Genomic DNA, 8,057 nt, shown 5'->3' with positions numbered 1-8,057 from the left:
GGAGGAAGGGAAGATCGTGGATAGTGAAGTTGGAGACCCTCTCCCTTTTTTGCAAGGCATCAAGGATCTTCTTAAAACCCCTATGAGAAACATGGTGCTTGAGGAGGTGTGTGGAGGTTTAGAGGATAAAGGTAAAGAGATTATGGAGGACAAAGGGAAAGGGTTGGAAATGGTGGAGGTTGCTAGAATACTTAGTTCGAGTGACGATGTTCCCCCTACCTCTAAGGGGATAGATAACCTCATTACCCCCTTGCTCCTCTAGGAGGAGGATTGCTACACCCTAAATATTATTATATATAGGGTTATGAATAGACAACTTGTGGCTATATCAATCCTTAATTAAGTCATGTTACCATTATTATATTATAATTTAGGTAGGTAGGTCAGCCTAGGTGTTATCAAGGGTTGTGTCTATTCAACCTAAGCATAATTAGGTATATATAGGAGGTTGTGAGTCTTATTTCATGATCATATTATGGTGTGTGTTCTCATTGGAGATATTTAGAGGTTGCCCCCTCGAAGTGGCCTATAACTCTTAGCTATTATTAAGTATTTATATAATATTTCATATTATTTCTTCTATTGTGCAACTTATTTCATTACAAGTGGTATCAGAGCATGATCTTGGCACCATAGAGGCAAAATTTTTTGAGATGATTTTGGGAAGAGCATAACTTTCAGATTTTAATGAATTTTTCAAAGATTTTTAAATTGTTTTTGAAGAACATATTAAAGAAAATATAATAAAAAATTTAGAGGAAATGGAGAAAATTTGAGGAAATTATTGTAGAAATACTATTTCTACACAATTTTTTGAGATCTTCATATCTCTCGCATCTTGACAAATTGGAGTATAACTTGTATTGGGTTTTTCAATACATAGAAGAGGAGCGTAAATTCAAAGCTTGGAGAAATTGAAAAATAAAAATAAGTAAAATATTGTAAAATTATGAAAATTCTCTTTCAAGGCAGCCAATTTTCTAATTTTGTGGGGATTTTTTCCGAGTAAGGATTTCTTGGCCCAAGTAAGTTATAGTAAAAAATAAATAAATTAGAAAATTTACATTTCATTTGCTTGATTTATTTTTAAAATATTGGTTTGCATCATGACGGTACCTCCAACAAGAGGCAAAAAGAATTCTACCATGCCAGGAAAATCCTCTGACAAGATTGGGAAGCAACAGAGGATAGTAAGCCCAATGAGGAACTTAGTAAGTTCAAGGAAGAGGTTAAGAAGGATATGTGTGACCTATGAGGAGATTTATCATATATAAAGCATGTTAAGCACCTATATGAATAAAACAAGGAAGGAGCTCTCAAGCAATCAAGGTGAAACCTTCAAGTTGACTAATAATGACATGAATTTTATTAATCCTATAGGATCTAGGAATTTTTTTCCAAAGGTAGATATGTGCAAATTTAATGGAAAATATCCTCTAACATGGATAAATCAAATGGAGATTTTTTTTGAAATAGATCAAATCCCATATAGATAAAAGGTTACAATGGCTTCCTTATATCTAGAACCAAATCAATTCATTTGGTATCATTGGCTTTGTACTCATAAGAAGAAAAAGGTTCATACTATATAATGGTCAATTTTTATAGAATAAATCCAAGCACAATATAGCAATAGGTGAGAGTAATAGTGTGAGAGCAAACTTCTTTAGCTAACTTGCTAGCTTCAACAAATAGCATCAGTTAAGGATTATATTCAAGAATTCCAAAATCTATCCTTAAGAATGGATACAATTATAGAGGAGAACTTGAATGATTTATTCTTGGGTTGTCTCAAGGATCACTTTCAACATGAGGTACACATGTGTCATCCCAATTCAGTAAATGATTCTTTTATATTGGCACGTAGGGTAGAGGAGAAGTTATTGATTTCTAGAAAGCAGGGGCCTAATATGACAAGAGACAAAGGATATTCAATACCTTATCTTCCTCAACCTACTAGGTTGACTCCACAAAAAATTGAGGAGAAAAGAGCAAAAGGGTTGTGTTTCAATTGTGATAGCAAATATAGTTGAGGAAATAAATGTAGTGAAAAGAAATTGTTCTATATTGAAGGTCCAAGTGAGGAAGAAGAGGATGAGCCCATATCAGAGGAGGATAGGGAGTCAAGTGAGGAATCACATGATTCTGAACCAATCATTTTTTATCATGCACTTTAGGTTCTAGTGCACCACAAAATATCAAGGTAGTGGGTTTCTTAAAGAAGTAGAAAATAGCAATGTTGATCAACTCAGGTATTACTCATAATTTCATCAACAAAAAGTTGGCAACTCTTCTAAATTGTTTTATATATCTAGCCCTAGAGTTTTAGGTTTGGATTGTAGATGCCAGCACACTTAGTTGTTCAGGGAAGTGTCATAGCATCAAATTATCCATGGGAGACTATCAACTTAATACCCCAATGTATGTTATATCCATGGGTGCAACAAATATTATTTAGGGAGTACAATGGCTTACTACATTGGGAACAATTGAGATGAACTTCCAAGAACTATTCATGTGATTTCAATCACAAGGGAAGGTAATGGAACTAAGGGGATTGAAGGAAAAATCCCCATAGATGGTAAGATCTCATCAAATGCAAAAGCTTCTTTAGAAAGGTGCAGATGGAATTGTGGCCTAGTTATGTTCATTAGAAGTCTCTCAATCTAATGCTCTTACTTATCCAGATTTACAAGCAATAATTGATTATCACTCAGTGATTCTTGGAGATATGCCTAAAGGAATTTCTTCTAAGAGGGATCATGACCATGCCATACAACTAGTTCTAGGGAGTTAGCCACCAAATATTAGGCCTTATGGGTGGCCACATATACAAAAAATTAAGATAGAAAAAATTGTTGAGGAAATGCTAGAGGCATGAATTATCAAGCATAGCCAAAGTGCTTACTCCTCACTTGTTGTGCTGGTGCATAAGAAGGATGAAACTTGGTAAATGTTTTTAGGTTATAGAGTTCTCAACAAGGACACCATTAAAGACAAGTTTTCTATTCCATTCATTGATGATCTTCTAGATGAATTAAATGGAGCTATGTATTTTACCAAGTTATATCTTAGATCAAGTTATCACCAAATTTGGATTAGGGAGGAAGATATTTGCAAGACACTATTTCAAACTCATAAAGGTCATTATGAATTTTTGGTGATGTCATTTAGTCTTACCAATGCACCATCTATATTTCAAAGTTTTATGGATTCCATTTTTAAGAAGTTCTTGAGAAAGTTTGTGTTAGTATTTTTTGATGATATATTAGTTTATAGCAAGACTTGGGAGGAACATTTGTAGCATGTAGATTAAGTATTACAATTACTCAAAGATAATCAACTTTATGCTAAGCCATCCAAGTGTGCTTTTGGTCTTAAGGAGGTGGAGTATTTGGGACACATAGTTTCACATGAAGGAGTAAAGGTGGACCCTAAAAAAATTAAGGTTATCATGCAATGGCCTATTCCAAAAACTATTAAAAAGTTGAGGGGTTTCTTGGGATTGACAAGATACTATAGAAGATTTGTGAAGAATTATGATCATACAGTAGCACCCCTTACAACTCTATTGAAGAATGATTCTTTTCATTAGAATGAATCTACTAATGTATCATTTGAGCAATTAAAGAAGGCTATGTGTACAACTCTAGTGATTGCCACTCTAGACTTCACCAAGGAATTCATTGTGGAATGTGATGCTTCTGGAAATGGGATAGGAGTTGTTCTCATGCAAGAAGTTTGATCAATTTCTTTTGAGATTCATCAATTAAAAGGCAAAAATCAACTCAAGCCTATTTATGAGAAGGAAATGTTAGAAATCCTTCATGCACTTAAAAAATGAAGGCCTTATATAATGGATCAACACTTCAAGGTTAAGATAAATCATGATAGTCTAAAATATCTTTTGGAACAAAGACTATCATCAGAAGAGCAACAAAAATGGGTCACTAAGATCTTGGGATATGACTTTGAAATTGTATATAAGAAAGGGAAGGAAAATATTGTGGCCAATGCACTTTCTAGGAAGGATGAAAAAGATGGAGCCTTATTGTTTTCCCTTTCAATATTACAAGAAAATTGGGTGGTAGAAGCCAAAGAAGAGTGGAAAAATGATGTTGCAACAAGTAATCTCATCCAACAAACAAAAAGTGACCCTTGTAGTTTAGATAAGCTTTGTTTAAAGGGGAATATTCTTTGGTATAAAGAATGCTTGTATCTCTACAAGAATTCCACTCTTAAACACAAGATTCTCAAAGAAATAAATGAGTCCCTAGTTGGTGGTCATTTAGGATTTTTGAAGACATATCATAGGGTCAAGCATGATTTTTTTTTAAGAAAGGCTAAAAGGTGATGTTCAAAAGTTTGTTGCTAAATGTTTTGTTTGTCAAAGAAATAAGGGGGAAACAATTAAGACACCAGGTCTCTTGTAGCCTTTATCTATTCCTAGCCAATGTTGGGAAGAGGTATCCATGGACTTCATCATAGGGCTCCCCAAATCTAAAGGGCATAATGTCATCATGGTAGTAGTTGATCATCTCATTAAATATGCATATTTTATTGCATTATCATATCCTTTTTATAGTAAGTATAGTGGAAAATTTTTTCTTGGAGAATATCCAAAAGCTACATGGTACACCTAAGGTTATTGTTAGTGATTGTAATCCAATCTTTACTAGTCACTTTTGGAAAGATTTATTCTCATGTTTGGGTACTCAATTGGCTCATAGTTCTTCATACAATCTACAATTAGATGGAAAAACTAAGGTGTTTAACAAATGTTTGGAAGGATATCTATGTTGTTTCACTTTAGAAAAAAAATCTCAATGGGTAGATCGGCTACCTCTTGAAGAATGGTGGTACAATACTTCTTTTAATAGCTCATCAAAAATGTATCCATTTTTGGCACTTTATGGATATCATCCTACTTCCATCACATCATCATTAAAGGGGTCACTAAGAGTTCAAGTAGTAGAGGATCACTTGCTTCATCAACAATAGGTGCTTTCAAGACTCGATGAGAATTTAGTTATGGCACAAAATCAAATGAAAAAATAAGTAGACCAACATCATAGCGAAAGAAATTTTGAAGTTGTGGACTAGGTCATCTTGAGATTGTAACCTTATAAACAAATCTCAATGAAGAAAAAAAAAAAGAATAATAAGTTGTCTCCAAGATATTATGGACCATACCAAATCATGCAAAAGATTGGTAGTGTTGCCTACAAGCTTGAGTTGCCACCAACAACAAAAATACACCTAGTTTTTAATGTTTCTTGTTTGAGGAAGGCAATTGGGTAGAATATTCCTACTCAAACAGTACTACTAGAACTTGATGAAGAAGGAAGAATAATTTTGGAACCAAAGTGCATTCTTCAAACATGCATGAAGAAGCTGAGGAACAAAACCCTGACTTAGTATCTAATCCAATGGAAGAATTTACTACTTGAAGAGGCCACGTGGGAGGATGAGGAGTTCATTCAAATGAATCCACACTTGGTTAGTATTGAGGACAATGCTTCTTTCAAGAGAGGGGGCATGCTATGCCCTTAATATTATTGTATATAGGGTTATGAATAGTCAACTTATGGCTATCTTAATCCTTAATTAAGTCATGTTATCATTATTATATTATAATTTAGGTAGGTAGGTCAATCTAGCTGTTATGAAGGGTTGTGTCTATTTAACCAAAGCATAATTAGGTATATATAGGAGGTTGTTAGTCTTGTTTCATGATCATATTGTAAAGTGTGTTCTCATTGGAGATATTGTGAGGTTTCCCCCTCAAAGTGGCCTATAATTCTCAGCTATTATCAAGTATTTATATAATATTTCATATTATTTCTTCTATTGTGCAAGTTATTTCATTACAATTATGGGGGGGGGGGGGGGGGGGGGAATGGTAAACCCAGAGAAGATAGACTAGAGTCTTAAGGAAATCTAAAGAAGAGAAGGAGTTGAAGTTCGATGTGGGGAAATCTAGGAAACAAAATAGAAGAACAAAGTAGATGACAAGGGAGGTGGCTAGTGGTAGGCAATCAACCTTGGAGTCTATGACCAAAGGTAGAAAATTATATTTCTATCTTGGAATATGAGGGGGTTGAATAGCCCTCAAAAATAGTTTTCTCTCAACCAACAACTGTCTAACATGAAATTTGAATGCAAGGAATGTGGAAGGGGAAGTGCAAGTCAATGATAAGAGTAAAGCTTGGAAAAAATTTAATGTTAGGACTTCAAAGATGGGCATCTTTAGGGAGGCCATGAATCCCCAAATCCTTGTGGAAAATCAAGATGAAATGCAATTGGAAGAACTCATTGATCCAGGGATAGTGGCTATTTCGAACAGAGCCAGGGAGACAGGGATGAACCTCTTGAATAATGCTCGTAATAGTATGATTGAAAATTTTAGATCAATCAAATGGCTTTTCCATGAGCTAGAGGAGGTCAAAGAATAGGTAAGACATATTGAGGCAACAAGGAATGGAATGGATGCTAATAGGAGAATGGATTCGGCTGACAGGATTAGTTTGGCAGAAAGAAGGATACACAACCTAAAGAACTACAATCACAACCTTGTGAATCAGATGTTCTCTTTGTTAAGCTCCATTAACAACAACATCATCTCTCTTACAGGCTAGATCAAAGACAGAGAAATGTAGGATGATGAGGAAGGAAAAGACAGGCAAGAAGCCAGAATGGAGGATGACTCTACAAAGGAAAACACCATTCCTAATCAGGACCAGGGGGACCAAAGGGCACAATAGCTAGAAGCGAAGGAGAATCAACTGGCCTTTGAGGCTGCTCAAGTTATGCAAGAGCTAGAGTGAAAGAATGAGGAATAACTCTTGCCTATTCCTTTGTTTTTCTATGTCTTTTGGCTTTTTTTCTAGCTTTAGGCCATGGTAATACTTGTCTTTTTTCTTGGTCTTTTCTCAGAACTTTACTTTTTGGCTAGGCTTTTTGCTTATTATAAGCCTTTGAACTTATACTTTTTTGGCTAGGATTTCACACTTATTATCAGCCTTATATGTTTTAACTATTGGGTTTTAGGATCCCTGTAAAACCTATTTATCTAATCAAAAACATGAAAGTTGATATCATTTTGATCCATGAAGTTAAAATGACTTTATCTAACTTAAAAAGTATTGCTAGTTATATTTGGCTAGGGGCTAATTTTTGCTACAATAAGGTGGAGGGAGCACTAGGAGAAGTCACTACCTTTTGGAACCCAAGTATTAGTAAAGGGAATTTCATACATTGTTCTAAAAAGTATCTTACTATTGAACATAGGAAAGATGATAGGATCTAGAATATCATTAATGTGTACACTCCAAATTCAAGACAAGGAAGAGGTCATCTCTAGGAGGAATTGTTTGTTTTCCTTGCCCATTCTAGGAACACATTTTGTATGGGAGATTTCAATTCCCCCTATACCCCTTAGATAAAATTGGGGGTATGGTATATTTTATAGAAAGTATGAAGGATTTGGCTAAGTTCATTAATAAAAATGACTTGATGGACATGGAGATGCATCGTGTAAAGTTTACTTGGTCGAATAATAGAAAGGAGGCTGACCTTATCCAATTCAAAGTGCATAGACTTCTGGTCTTGGTGGGATAGGAAGGTTTGACTTCCTCCTCTCTCATAGGATTACCCAGGACTATCTCATATCACACTTCTATCATTTTTAATTTGAACAAGGAGGTGTAGGGGGGAACCAAACCTTTTAGATATGAAATAATGTGGCATCCTCACCCTGACTTTGGTGATTGTGGTGAAGTGGTGGGGGATACAAGTTGAAGGAACTTCCATGTTTAGACTCTCCACCAAATTGGACAATATTAGAAGGAATGCCTGACCATTGCAAAAGAAGTACTTTAGGGATATCGTTGAGACTAAGGAGGTGGAAAAAAGGTTGGAGGAACTCCAAAAATTGATGGGGGAGGGTTTGGCCTTAGATGAAATGATATTGGAAGAGGAAAACTATAGGAGGATGTGGAGAGATACAATGTTTAGAGAGGAGAACTTTTAGAAGCAAGGATTGAGGGTTTTATGGC

This window comes from Cupressus sempervirens, chromosome 9, assembly GCF_028749045.1.
Source record: "Cupressus sempervirens isolate cs-2001-9-10 chromosome 9, ASM2874904v1, whole genome shotgun sequence".
Taxonomy (NCBI): domain Eukaryota; kingdom Viridiplantae; phylum Streptophyta; class Pinopsida; order Cupressales; family Cupressaceae; genus Cupressus; species Cupressus sempervirens.
This window is presented reverse-complemented; position numbering follows the sequence as displayed.